The 15,743-nt window shown below is 32.5% G+C and overlaps 1 protein-coding gene and 1 long non-coding RNA gene across 17 annotated transcripts in view; one reads left to right on the top strand and one right to left on the bottom strand.

Moving 5' to 3' along the window:
• The window catches only part of LOC106667815 (protein eva-1 homolog C), a 618,009-nt gene that overhangs the window by 152,713 nt on the left and 449,553 nt on the right, over positions 1–15,743 (top strand). The gene's annotated exons all lie outside the window — the stretch shown is intronic.
• On the bottom strand, positions 203–14,709 carry LOC106667818. 5 transcript variants are annotated; one of them, XR_001340652.2, is made up of 7 exons: positions 14,589–14,709; positions 11,270–11,427; positions 11,049–11,191; positions 10,797–10,947; positions 10,589–10,713; positions 965–1,132; positions 203–903 (listed from the first exon to the last, which is right to left on the bottom strand). It is a non-coding gene; the product is annotated as an uncharacterized LOC106667818 (long non-coding RNA). The 5 variants fall into 5 exon arrangements; XR_002910407.1 differs by having other exon boundaries at positions 203–1,132; positions 14,589–14,708; XR_002910409.1 differs by lacking the exons at positions 203–903; positions 965–1,132 and adding an exon at positions 5,686–5,974 and having other exon boundaries at positions 10,792–10,947; positions 14,589–14,708.

Here is a 15,743-nt window from a genome sequence, read left to right as displayed (position 1 = left end):
AATATAAAAAAATTATTTTGCATTGTATAAATTCACTTTTCCATATCCTAAATGTATTTGTTAAATGTAAACAATGTTTGTAAATCCCAGGCCCTGAAGATGATCTCAATAAAGATCGAAACGTTGGCACGATAAAGAAAATGTTTTTCTGAAACCTTCATCACACTAGACGGCATCTCACGATTTCTGAATAGTTAGTATTAAAGGAAAAATTATTTGGGGGTTGTAAATGCAAGATAGAACATCCGTCTGTGAGTCACTTACCTACTTGGTGATCTAGGACTACGTGTGAATTGTACGGGAAGAATAATAAATAAGAAAATGTAATAGCTAGGAACCAATGTGAAAATAGACAAAGTCTCAGAACATACAATCAATTGTATAGACAACAATTCATGCAGTATATAATCTGGGATAGAAAGAAAGTCCAGATAATGAAAATGCAGCAACGACAGCCAATGAATGACTTCTTAGAATTAGGAATGAGTCGATTGAACTCAAATAAGGAAGTAGTAAAGTACAATACGCTTAAAAGCTGCAGTGTTTGGGGAAGAAAAACCCCAACTTATATCCATCATCATTACCCATACAGTCAAAGTCAGTGCACTTAAGGTAACAAGGAAATGATTGATACGACCTCGTGTTTACACTTTATGCCAGTAATAAGCAAATAAATGCTGAAAGGCGCTATTAATCAAGCTGAAAGGTAGTTAGGAAGTATGAACTAAAACGAACGATACTAAAATAAATGGAACGAGAAGTTACTATAGAAAAGGACCGGAACGATGGAGAGTTGTTGATAAAGACATTGAGAGGGACTGTGACGAACATACTTGGTTATCAAAGACGAAGGATCAATCAATTGTGAACGGAGAAACATGGAATTCTGATCTTGGCGTGTGCCTAAAAACAAATCGAACTCATTCAAATGACAGTAATTCATTTGAAATAATTTTTCTGCCACCTCACTGAAATTGGATACAATTTGTGCAGATGTCCAAAAGCGTCAAAAACTTTGGTCTTAATCAAATATTTTGTTTAGAGGTGTTATTGTTGTAGTTATTGCATCACTGTTGATTTTATGTTTCGGCTTTTCAACATGAAATTATGCGGATGTACACGGTGTCTTAATCTGCAAGACAGAAATGATAAGTTTGGTTTTTACGTTTTCCATTTTTATGGAGTTTCCTAGCTAAAAATCTAAATATTCCAAACTCAACTCGTATTATATAACTTCAGTTTATCTTTGGTATTGTGCATTTAAATAAGGGCAATCATAATATTATTGAAGAATATTTCCTATATTCTGTTTTTATTTCCCTGCGACGCAGACCTTCAACGTTTTCGGCATTTTCGATAGTGTAACAATATACTTGGTTTATTGATTCTAACTTATCCTCCAGAACGCCCTGCCTACAACAAAACGCGCCTTCCATTGTTGTTTCATTGTGCTAGTTTTACTAAATAAAAACTAGCTAACTATGTAAGTTCAATAAATAGTTAAAGTCCCAGCCAATGCTGATTGATTACCATAAGTATTGTGGTTAGAATATTATTTTCATCCAGCAGATTTTACATACTCCCTAGATTGATAATTGGCTACGTATGAAAAAAGTACGTATTTTTCTATTGGTCAATTTAGCAAAAATGAATGTAGAATTAATTCCTAATAACCTTAATTGTATTGAAACAAGTATTTTGTCAACTGTGTTTAGCCAAAACTCACTCGAAACATTCTGGCTTGATAAGTCAAGACATTTCATAATTCTTTTCGGGTTAGATACCATATTTACCATTCAACGTATTGTTATCGAAATATATAATAAAATAATTATTCAAGGTGGGATGAAAATATGATGCAAAAAGAGGCATACAAATATGTCAGATTTGAATGAAATACAAATGTATCAAATATTTCCAAACAATGTGCGGTTAATTAATTAACAGTAAAAGGTGAATTATGACATTATTGCCATTTCGAACTTTGAATTGTTTCTTTATAACTACAAACAAGAATTGAATCTAGTCTCATTAAAATCAATTCGACGTTCATAAGAAAATATTTTTATTTGATTTAAAATTGAAAATATTTAGTAAAACAGCTGGCATATTAATAATATATGCCATTTAGGTATCATATGATATTTCTGTATATTATAAAAAATATGATGATAATTTAAAAAGAATATAAACTGCATACGATTACAACCGATTTTTTTAAAATTTAAAATTGATAAAAGAAAGTTTATATTTTTTCTGTCACAGTTTCATGATTTAGTTGATAGTAGTTTTAAAAACATCGTACAACCGCAAAAACAAGTGCCAAAACAAACAAAATGCCTGTAACCAAGGTGATATTAAATCTCGAAATTTTTGAAATTGCCATAATTTTTAAAAGACTCGCACGGTGAAGTAGTGTGTGACGCGTCATCCGGAATTTAGTATTCTTTTTCAATAATGATGCAGGCATTGCAAAGGAAGGACTCCGGTTGTAAGGTAAGAGTAAAAGTAAATAATAATTTCCTGTTCAAGTCTCTTAATTTTTATTTTTTCGTANATTTAAATCACGGATCAGATCCCTCAAAAAAAAAAAAAAAAAAAAAAATAGTCGACCAAAATTTAAATTTGCAAAATTTTAAATTCAACTGGGACTTTGGACTCCTCTTCCTCAAATAATTGGGCAACTAGAAGTTTAGTTATCTCAATTTCTCTTCGTCCGTCTACCGATTATATTCTTAAATTATATAAAATTTTTTATTTTGTTGATCCCAACCAAAATTTAAGAATCAAGAATTTCTGAAGAAATTTATGTAATAAATTGTCAATAATAAATTTTTAATTTTGTTCATACGCTTTTTTATTTATATTGCTTTAATTATCTCTATCGACAACTAAAATATAGTAAATGGTAAATGTTGATCCAAACAAAATTCAAGAATAAATCTTTTTATGGAAAATATATGTAAAAAAGTTGTCATTAATCAATTTTTATTTTCTTCAATATGCTCATTTATATTGTTTTAATTATATTTCTATAACTGGCTGAAATATGATATTATAGTAACGACATTGTTTTCTCTGAATATGATAAACATTGTTTGAAAAAGTTCTAATATTTGGAAATTCTCATTTATTTAAAAAAATTGAAGTTGATACAAACGAATGCCATAGGCAGGATAGTTTGTTGGTTTGTAACAGTACTTGTATTGTATAGGAAGGGACAACAGCGCTCATGTTTATCTCTACATACTCTCTTAAAACCAAAAACACAATTTTGACATGTTTTATTCATTCGTACAAGAAACATATCAATTTTATTCCCGAAAACACTTTTTCTAATATTCATCCAACATTTGTGTGACGCGGATTAATTTATAGCGTACATTATAAACTCTTGACGAAATGATTTTTGTTCGTTCTCATGTTTTGGCACCTTCTGGATGTTCATTTGTATGAAGCATCTAAAATATTCGCAAGTATTTTTACCTCCTGAATAATTCGGCAACGAAAGGAATTTTAGATATATAATGTGTTGACCAGGTACTCTTTTAGATTTGAAAGTGGTTATTTTCCTCTATGCAATATTATACATGGCTTTCGTTTCGTGAACTATTATTCTACGCATTCCAGATGGACTATTTTGACAATCGTTTTACGTTTAATCAGTTTTTCTCATATCGATTAGTGTCTTTAACTAATTATGTGATCAATTATCAATAGTAATCAGCTAAACAAACATTTTAAAAAAATAACGCCAGGTTCTGTAGAAGTTAGTAGAACGTTTAAATCATGCAAAAAAATTGGTGTGAACCGATTTTACATGATTTAAATATGTAAATTTTATTTTTTATAAAATGAAATAGTTTATTTATTGTCTAGAAATTCATTATTTTCACAATTATTTCGTTCATCATTACTCTATCACTGGCAATATTGAAACATTTATACTGATCCTTGTGACAACGATTCCGCTTCTACGCCCTGAAGCACTGCCGACCGATCAGTTAGGTTCATCTAATTAGATATTTTACAACTCAAGGTATAATATTATTGAATTTTGTTTAGAGTCTGAAAGTGAGAGTGAAAGTGAGCGAGATAAAAATATGTCCTTTGTCAAAAGTCGTTTTCGGTTCGATTGATTTTATTTTGAAATCGGGTTTGTGTTAACGGCAGTGGGTTTCCGGGTCTAGGGAGAGCTCTGGGACTTCTAACGTTGATTAGTGAAGACACTTCTAAATTAGATAAAGCCGTTTAATTACATTCATCCTACTAACGGTTGTATCATGCCGGCCAATCCCCAGGGTAACACCTCTGTTTCAACAACAAAACTGAAATCTCCCGCTTGATCTATAGGTAGTCAAACGAGTATATCCGTCTATTAGTAAAATTGATTTCATTAGCTTTTTAAAACTTTATTAACGAGACTTTCCACCCAACTGGAAAAACTCTTTACGAATATGTTCAAAGTTTAACACGAAGAAGTCCTTACGTTTACAGAAAACAAATTTCAATAAACTGTATTCATGAATCTACGGTATTCAACCATATAAACTTTATCAGTCCTATAAATAGAAACATAAGTGGCCGATCAATGCTATCGCTTTCCAAAATACCCATCTAATCCAATAATATAATAAAACCGTCTTTTGGCAGTTTACCAATGTTTGCATGAAAGAAATATCCACTACATAAATGAATCATAAATACGTAAAATAAAAATCATACATTTAAGTTGATTGATATGCCAAACATTTTAAAACAATTAGGTAAACAGAATTATAATGTATAAATCTTTAAAAGACATGTTGGTTTGGCTGATAATGTCGAGTTACTTTACTCAGCCATCAGCCTAGGTTTTGGATTTGACGACATGTGTTCGTAACTGGCCAATAAATGTAAATAAAAAGTAAATAAAACTCTTTAGACTGGAATAAAAGAAAAATATCATTGATTACTATGATAGGTATATCACCAATTTTCCCTCGGGAGTATTAAGTACTCTGTGGTAGTGAGAAAAAATTTGTGAATATAATTTATATATTTATTGTGGTGAGAATGAATGTGTGAATATAATTTATTTGTGTGAATGAAGGTCACATCCCCACTTACTCCGAGCTTTTTCGAGTGCTCTATTGTGGTGAGAATGAATGTGTGAATATAATTTATTTGTGTGAATGAAGGTCACATCCCCACTTACTCCGAGCTACATCGAGTGCTCTATTGTTGTGAGAATGAATGTGTGAATGTAATTTATTTTGGTGAATGAAAGCGCACATCCCCAATCGCCCCGAAGAATATCGGGTACTCTGAGGTAGTGTGGATGTTACGAGACTATCCCGTTATTATATTTCTATGTTTCTGTGCATTTGTGTTTGTTTTTATCCGCAAATGACGAGGCCCTGAGGAAGCGAGAGGATAGTAGCAGGATAAAGAGTAAAGAGAATTCCGTTATGTCATACAACATGCTAACATGGCTGTGAGAAGCATCAAAAACAAAGTAGTTTATAACGCAGAAAGAAATACAAACAAATAATGCAAAACTAAAAAAAGAAGGCTGGCCATGGCCAACAGAGCGCTCGCGATGACCAATGTCGGTCCTAAAACTAAAAATTTTGATTTTCCGATTTCCTGGTGTATGCTGGCAATGTTACAATGTAATATATAATTTCCATCAATGATTATCCGACTATTATTGATTGGCCCAGTTTTTAAGTTTTATTTTTATTGACCTTGCACAGGTCTTGATAGTCGGTTGTCACCGGCTCTCTGTTCCGATTGATTTTGTTTTCAATACTTGGTTTGTCTTGTCGACCTCCTAACGCTGATTGCTGCAGCCACTTCTGAATTCTATATTGCTGTTTATTGACATTCAACGTATAAACGGTTGTCATGCCGCTTCATCCCCAGAGTAATCCCTCTTCTTCAACGACAATATTCAAAACACGACTCGCCTCTTCCCAAATGTTTTCAACTTCTAGTACAAACAAGTAGTCACTTTACAGAAAACAAATAAATTTCATAACTGAATCAACGTCCAATCAATCCAAATTATGTATGGATGTAATTGTATCATAAGATTTACATGTTATTGCTAGAATAACTAAAAACAAATAAGTGGCCAATGGTGTTTATGCCATCGACTCCTAAAGCAAGCTAGTATCGCAATTATTTAATAAAACAGTAAATTTTATCGTTAATGGCTATCTAAAAGCAATAAAATGTTTGGTAGTACATATCCATTCATACAATGAATCATTAATATACGCAATGTGAAGAATCAAGTACTTAAGCTCGTGTGCAAAATATTTAAAAAATGAAGATAAACATGCTTTCTGCCAGTCATACATTAACAAAGTCATGAAATAAGAAGCTTTAATATAGGCAGGAAGGACCATCGAACCTTCACTGTCTGGGGAAATACAAGGCGATAGCAGTTCTTTGAAATTCAAAAAGAGTTTGTGGGTTTTAAAATAGATAATAAGGGTAAATTGAATATGAGTTATTAACAGCATAACTTGAACTCAACATTGACCTAGAGTCTAGACAAATAAATAGATGGCTGTATCATAACGTATTGCCACCCAACATCCCCTACTAATGATATGATTTGACTAAACACATTTTGTCTATACGATTCTCCATGGGAATAGCATGCATACTAAGAAGAAGACATAAATCATTAGAGTGACCGAAATGCATGACAATTTTAGGTACTTTCATACTTTGTGACAAATGATGTAATGGTAACTGGAACCACTGTTGACTTGTAAGAAACAACCGGAACATAATGCATTTCTATAATAAAAATTCATTCATTGAAGTCTATGGACTTAGTAGATAATAAAAAATAAATTAAAATAATATTATGCAGCATTATGCCAAGAAAATTGCTATGAAATTAGTACAAAAGTATTCTGGAAGTGCCAAATATCCGTCCAATGCCTCGGTAGCATCAATACAAATAGAAATCCTTCATAGTTTGACAGATGATAGAAAAATCATATACGAACTTACTTTTATCAAGGGATATGATTAAATTAGACGAGAATTTGTAGCACAGTAACATAGAAGTAACGTTGAAATGGTAAAAGCCACGGGAACAAAGCTAATCAATAAAGTAATCCATTCTGTCAACGAATATGCACTGCAAAAGTTTGAAAGAATACCATATATACATACATTCTGCTAGTTACATGATAATATTATGAATAAATTTCAGACCGTCTTCAAGCCTAAGATAACGTACAATCGATATTCTAATCAATCATCAATGATGTCAAATTTTATGCACTTAGGGTGATAAGCATTTATACAGACTTTATGAGAAATAAACATAAGTACAATTAATTAAACAAAAATGGTCCAAACAAACGTCTCCTGTTAGGTAAAAGACGTGTAGTAGCAATAATATTACTAGATGATTAAATGGTACAAGGATTTAAAATTAATAATTACAACAGGACTATGACGATGAATTAAATATTTTCTGAACAGTGGTCATGGAAATATTGCATAGGAATTGTAAGGTAATAGCATTAAACCTTAAATAACTTGGAGAAATTCCCAGAATAGGTGTAGTTTATCCGAAAAATATTAACTTCAGACCATAATAAGGGTCTTTCTGCTGGCTACACGGTAATAAATGCACTAGGAATAAAGCTCAAGTAGGGTAGCATTCTCTAATTTATACTATGTTACTAACACCTTCATTGGATAGCAAGAAATAGTGAGTATATAAAATATATACAGGAAAACGGCAGTAGCTGTAATGTTATTAGGAATTAATACTTGGAGACTTTGAACTAATATTGACCTGAAAAAGTGTACCTAACAATCCTCCAACTGCTAAATTCTCTCCCTTTGAGGTAATTACTCATTGATTGAAAATATATTTACAGGCTTTCCGCCAGCTATAGATTAAACAATGCAGCATTAAGCTTAAAAGTAGTGAAGAAGTCCCAAACAACCGGCTATTGTCAGGTAAATTGCTGCTTTCTGCTTAGAATATAAAGAAAAAATTGATTACATATCATCATTTCTGTTAGCTGTACAGTAATAAAAGCCAAAATTTACTATAAAAAAACAAAAAATGTGGTCAGGAAGTGGAAAATAACCCTTCAATGTCTAGAAACAGGGCTGGGGTAGCAGTATATGAGATAGAAAGCATAAATGGTTTGATACCTGTGGAAGAGTGGATAAAAAACAGCAGAGTGAACATGAGTTTCATACGTGCTAATCAATAGTCTAGAAAAAATTGAATAAGAATTGATAATAGAATCACTTTGAACCAATTTTGCTCTGGAATTTATAAAACAAAACATCCACCTAATGTTTCAAACATTTCAGGCAACACTAAATTCATAGGAGGCCATACGAACAAACCTTATGCCACGTACCATTAATACATCATAAAGACAATGAAGTTAGGTGCAACTAGGTAAGAAACTGACCAATAACAATGCATTGTCTGGGAAATGGCGAGGACTAACTATTATTTGTAGTTGCTCATAAGATAATAAACCAAACTTACACTACATTATAAGATTAATAGGAACTTGTGTATGCTTGTTGCAAATTAATAAATGCTTAAACATACTATAAATTAAATTCAAATGTTGTCAGGATGTGTCGAAAAATGTTTTGATTATGTGCAAAATCGGAGGAAATAGTAGTGCTTTTATTAATTTGTCTTTCCAAAATTTGGAATTTAATGGATTCATATTATGGAAAGAAAGAAAAACCTATTTGACTACATTCCACATCATCTAATACTTCAAAGCTGAATAGGGAGGGATTAGCGTTAGTAGTTAAAAGGTATAGCTGATTGTGAAATAAACCGGCCCTATAATATTACTTTTACTAATTTATGACAATGGCTTACATACTTTCTCATCAACGGCTAAGTACAGGAATTGGTAACAGGCCAAGATGGAATCTACTATTTCCTAGAGAAGACATCGCAAAATATCTACTATACTTAAGGTCTTTGCACTTAAGTAATAATCAAACGATGGGAATGATCCCTTATATACAAACTTTCTACCATTTACACACTACACACTACAAGAAGTATAGTAGTACTAAGTACTACGAATTAAGCTAAAATAAAAATAGACTTGTCAGGAAGAGATAAGTTGCTCCCCTACGTCAAGGACTGGAATAGTAGCACAAATACATGAATAATTGGAGAGTTGTTAAAGGGATAGTAAATACCTTCTATGGGACCCTGACTTACATACTTGGTAATTAATGGTGAATCGTATAACTGAATAAAATTAACAGAAAATTTTTAAGAAATGTAGATCTGCTGAAACCCCCAGGAATGTTTTAATGATATATCCATGCACTTGAAAACTTCAAGTAGTAGAGATAGTTGAAAGAAGGCTAGATTATAGACTTCTACCAATCAAACATCATAAAAGCTTTAGCAATTAAGCAATTAAGCTGGGAGAATACCAGGAATAATGTGATAACACTCCTTTTTCTGAGAAAAGACAAGGATTACGCGCAGACTACAGTTATGGTAATAAGCAAATGATACGTTACATTAAACTATTGCTAGGACTCTTGCGTATGATCTTTATGCGTTTTGTGCCTCTTTAATTATTATAAATTAAGGTCAAAAGTAGTAAGGACGTTGACAATAACACTCCACTTCCAAAATTATAGAGTTAGCAGTAAAATAACTTGCGGATTGATGTTTCTCAAATAAATGGTAAAAACAGGCAAGATGGCCGTGATGAAGACATTAGTGATCGTGTCTTTAGGATAAATTGAACATGTATTGGTAACAGAGCAACATTGATAAATCTTGACCTATGATACCCTCGTTACATAAAATAATTTAAAAATTCAAGTGTATGAACTGAAAGTAACAAGGAAAAGATTTGAAGATCCTTATATACGGATTCTGTGCCGTTACTCTCTCTAATTGGAGTAAAGTCTAACGAATTAAGTTCAAAAGTGGTCAAGAAGTGCCAAATTACCCTCCGCTCCCTAGGAAAAGACAAGGAACAATCAGAAATTAGTAGAAAGGGATAAATGGTTTGAGGGTTGTAAAGTAGATGATAAAAATTGCTGTGTGAACATGTCGTAAATTCTTGAAGTTCAAGGACTAAGTGCACGATAAGTACGAACGATTCTTCATATGGAGCATGTCACTGAATTTATCCCTTCAATACTATTATCAACAATCCGTGCCGTCAAAGTTTACCGAAACCTCATGTGTACTGATTTTATGGCAGTTATTCGGAAATCAATAAAGGAAAAAAGTGTAATTTATGCTGAAAGAAAGGTGGAATGTGCGAACTAACCGTCCACCGTCAGGAACATGAAAGGATGTAGTATGAATAGATAAAAATACAGAAACTGTGGAGAGAATTGAGACATCAATGATGAAAACAGCCTGTGTCACCGTGACGTACGTACCTACTCTGTGATCAAAGACTAAGGATAAATTGAACATGAATTGTTAAAACAGTAACGTGGAAACAATATTGATCCTCGAATAGCGCAAAACACAAATCCAAATCACCCAACGACAGTACATTTGAAATAAATTTTTTGCGCGTTCAAAGAAATTACTTACGATTTGCCTGTGAGTTTTTTCGAAATCTTCAAAAAGTATACATTAGATCATATATTTCGATTAGAGGCGTTAAAATTTCGCCTTCGCTCTTGAAACCAAACTTAACAGATCTTCCTTGTTTAACTCTAGAAGATAGAAATAATTAGATTTGTTTTTCTAGTTTTCCTTTTTATAGAGTTTCTATGATTATAATGATACTAAACCGTACTCATAGTACTATCTAGTCTTTGCTATTGTGTTTGTATGAAAGCAATGTTGATATTACTGCTACCTCCACTTTTCGTACTGTGTTCATGTTCTGGCTGGCGTTCGTATCTCCTAGCAGAACCAGTTTCAGGATCAGCTTGCTATCACAAACTCTGCAAGAGAAAGGTAATTCGTGTTACCCGTAACATATGTATATGCTTTTATTAATTCTATCTTTTATGCTCCAAACCTACCATGTCTTCAAAAAACTTACCTTCATTCTACCAGTAATGTTGGACGAAGCTAGCTTAATTATCTGTCTAATCCACCGTTGATGCTGGTTTATAGCGATATGTTCTGTGGACGGTATATCATTTTCGTCGAATAGATTCTGCATACTCCTCAGATTGTTATTTCCTGGAGATATTATGTTGATAATCAATTAATATAAATGTCCAAAATTTGATAGGGCGCTACTGTGAATGTAGTACTTACTTTTTTTGGGGACGATCATCCTTCTGCTATGCTAGGAGGTATTGAACTTTGAAAATACACTGCTTCTTCCGAGGTTTCGTATCGGAAATCTTGTGATAACATACTGTCTTTGCAGGACGTATTTTTTGAAATTCATGTTTATACCTCCGGCCAAATACCTTTGAACAAAATAAATGAAAGATATTCGGTTCAATTTGTTCAGACACAACTTTGGGAAACATCAAATCGATATTCAGGTTTGTTAAACCGAATCTACATAGAATTAATTGCAAATAACATTAATTTTTTGATAGCCCAGGGTGAAATAGGTATTTTAAATTTTTAGAATTTTCTACATTCAACGTATTGATGTGAGTACTATAAGTGTAACTATAAAAAATCGTGATTATTTAAACTATTAAGAAAACACTACCTGTTAATTGTCACTATATAAGTGATAACAAAAAATCAGACTAGGCCAGAAAAAAATTATATTGCAAAAATAGTCCTACAAACATGGTCAATTTTGGATAAAATTCAAATGTCCAATCAATAGAGCACATTAATTGATATAATTAACAATTGTAATTAATTATTATATATCAATAAAGTGTCAGTACCGACAATATTGCCATTTTAACATAACAATTCTTTATTTTTAAACACAGGCAAGAATAAATTCAACCCGGAATAAAAAGCTTTCACCATTCATAAAAAATATGCTTTTTTAATTAGATAATTTATTCGGAAATAAATATTAAATCAGCTGCCATATTATTTATACTTATGTTATACAAATGGGATCATATGGTATTTTTGTATATGATAAATCCATATTAGAATAGCATGCATATATATTACCGAGATGTTTAAATTGCAAAACATTCATGAAAAATATTTTGTATTTGCTGATTTTATGAAAGAAAGTTTATATTTTTTCTCTCACAATTTCATAATTTAGTTGATAGTCGTTTCAAAAACATCGGACAACCGCAAAAACAAATGACAAACAAACAAAATGCTTGTAACCTAGGTGATATTAAATTTCGAAATTTTTGAAATTGCCATATCTTTTGAAAGACTCGCACGGTGAAGTAGTGTGTGACGCGTCATCCGGAATTTAGTATTCTTTTTCAATAATGCTGCAGGCATTGCAAAGGAAGGACTCCGGTTGTAAGGTAAGAGTAAAAGTAAATAATNATTTAAATCACGGATCAGATCCCTCAAAAAAAAAAAAAAAAAAAAAAAAATAGTTGACCAAAATTTAAATTTGCCAAATTTAAATTCACCTGGGACTTTGGACTCCTCTTCCTAAAATAATTGGGCAATTAGAAGTTTAGTTATCTCAATTTGTCTTCGTCCGTCTACCGATTCTATTCTTAAATTATATAAAATTTTTTATTTTGATGATCCCAACGAAAATTTAAGAATCAAGAATTTCTGAAGAAATTTATGTAACAAATTGTCAATAATAAATTTTTAATTTTGTTCATATCCTTTTTTATTTATTTTGCTTTAATTGTATCTCTATCGGAAACTAAAAGATAGTAAAAGGTAATAAAATCGATTTTTTTCAGTACAGAATAAATAGTTATATTTGAATGGTCGAAAAAAAAATAAATGGTAAAATATGGTTTATTTTAAAAAATTAATCTCAAGCGAACGATGTCATTGGCCCCATAGTTTTGATATATCGATTTTGTCCACATATTTTTTTAAGCAGTGATTTATCCATTACAATTCTTTCATCCATTCTACCTGTGGATAGCACAGCATCCGGACATAGCCCATGAATTTTTGGTTGTGAATAATATCGAGAAATGCAACTCATTTTCGTCGATACTGAACGGGTTAAATCACTTTCAAACATTTCTTTGAACTGTGAATGTAAAATGCAATGTACATGATTTATCGAAAAATCATTTACATTTACAGTACATGTTTTACATATTATTTTCACAATTAATCAAGGATTTTAATTGAGATAAAAAAGTTAATGGCACGAGCGGGATTCGAACTCATGATCTTCGGCTTGATACGCCGCTGCTCTACCACTTGAGCTATCGTGACCTCGATCTACTCGGACATGAACTTCCCATCTCAACCACACCTTTTGAATTTTCCCTCCTCTTTGCCATTTTTCTTCCCGCTCGTGCCATTGACTTTTTTATCTCAACTAAAATCCTTGATTAATTGTAACATATCAATTGGTCAAGCGGACCACAAAATTAGTGAATTTAATTATTTTCACAGTTCAACGAAGCGTTTCATACTTTCATAAATATTACGTTTTTGAATGTTCGGGACAGGCGAATAAAATTTAAATTTACAGTGGGCAATTTAAAAGCTCGATTTGAATAGTAAATACCAATTGAATATAGTTATTTTGTAGTTCCAGCTAATATTTTATTTAAGTGCTATTTAATTGCTTTAACCTTCACCGAATGGAACCTCTATGAGCGAAAGTGCCTATGGAGGAAGGTGTTGGTACGTGTTGTTTACAAGCAGTGAACTTTTAATTTGAAAAGTTAATGTTATTTTCATTTACGAAAACATCCAAAATATTCCTAAACATTGCTGTCTTCAGAATAATTCGGCAATGCAAGGGACTCTAGAGTTATTATGTTTTGACCCATATTCGTTCATGATTTTTTAAGTGGTAGTGCCAGGTGCTGTAAAACAGACAATAACGAACGTAGCAAAAAAAAAAAAATACAAATGGACAACATTCGCATGCACAGAAAAATAAACCTATAGGCCTAAGAAGTTGGTTAACTAATTTGGACTAAAAACAGCACTAAGAACTAATAATAACAGGCAAACTAAAAAGAAACCTAGACACAACTGGACTGCTTGACGGTGATTTTGGTTCACATGTCAATGCGGAGCCACATACGTTGGACAGACTGAAAGGAAATTATGCGATCGAATCAAGTACATCGTAGATCCTTCAGAAACAACGACGGGAAAACAAATTACGCCGTAAATTTAATACATCTCAATTCAATGTACAGGACAACCTAGCTATACACAAACAAATAGCACTGAAAGACGGAGAAATTTTAAATGTACAAACACACATTCACACACTATTTTCATACCATTACAACCTCAATGACCACCGTGACCACGCCCCATCGACATACTACGGATCCGAAGACATTCAAACCCCACTCGGACAAATTATAGTACCTCACTGAAGATGACGGTGTGGGTAATTCAAAAAACCCGTGAATGAAGGCACACCAAATTATGTAGGTTCAATATGAATACACACTCCCAGACCAATAGCCATCATAATTCTACCATCTTGTTATTGACTAGCCTAAAAAACACTTACTTTTTTCGCCCTATTTTCTATTTGGTACTTCAATCGAAATCCATTTATTTATCTTCACAATCTAACAAAGAGCTCGTTTTTTTATTAATTTTTTGTTTACTTTATTCAACATGTGAAATGATCACATGTTTTTCCTATGTTGTTTGGTTATGGTAGGGGAAGTGCAATAATACACGGAAATTAAATTGACCCCGGTCATTCATGAAAGGTTTATGCCATTTTTTGTTCCACTTCTCATTGTTATTAAATTTTTACACGATCTATGGATCTAGTGGTCAAAACTGTTGGATTTTTGTTCATACTTTTAACCGAGATAATTAAAATAAAATTGGATAACAGGATCGATCTATACGAGCCCATTCTAGGTTGTTTGGTATCTCAATTGTAAGTTTTAAGAAAAAAAACTATTTTGTATGCGATTGGATATTTCTTCACATAGTAAGCTTTATTATTAATGCAAACATTCTTGGCTATTGTAGAAGATCGTTTTAGATTAACGTCTATTTTTATGTTTTCTCTTTCTGTTTGTTTTTGTTGGTGTCTTTGTCAGCGGGTTTATTTCAATCTTGGCAATGTTCGGACAGTTCTTGGACTCTTTTGAACCTTTTTTTATATTCTTTTGAAAACGTTTAGCCTCGGATGAGCGTAACGTTAAAATACTCCGTCGCCCCAAGACGAGAAGAGGAAAGTGTACATACACATCCGAGAAGGGCGCCTTCTGGAAAAAGGGGCCCCCTTCGCCGTTGAACTATGGGGTTTGCTCATCCTGACAGGCCTAATAATTCAGACTTGCCTTTACCATCGGCCCGAGGATCCGTGAGCTACGCGAGATTTACACCTTTTTTGGAATGGATTTGTGGCCCCGAAGGGAGGAAGGCACTTCTCCAGCTAGAGACTACTACAGAGACACATTGCCGTTTTACCCTCTTCACATGTGATGCCGGTGTTTGACAAAAGAAGCCCAGTCTTTTGTTAAAGGTGCTTCAAGTGTTTCTCTGGAAATCAATAGCCCAAAAGGAAGAAAAGCAAAATGGGAAATTTCAAATATGATTTATCGCGATAAGTAATGCTTGTAAACAGATAATAGCGAACAAAAAGTTGCAAAAATGAATTTAACACATTTTAAATCAGTAATGGTAAGATAATTTTTCATAT

The sequence above is a fragment of the Cimex lectularius genome, unplaced genomic scaffold (assembly GCF_000648675.2).
Source record: "Cimex lectularius strain Harlan isolate CLEC.00 unplaced genomic scaffold, Clec_2.1 scaffold87, whole genome shotgun sequence".
Classification (NCBI taxonomy): Eukaryota; Metazoa; Arthropoda; class Insecta; order Hemiptera; family Cimicidae; genus Cimex; species Cimex lectularius.
Note: the sequence above shows the minus strand (reverse complement) of the source record. Positions and strands in the feature narration are given on the sequence as shown.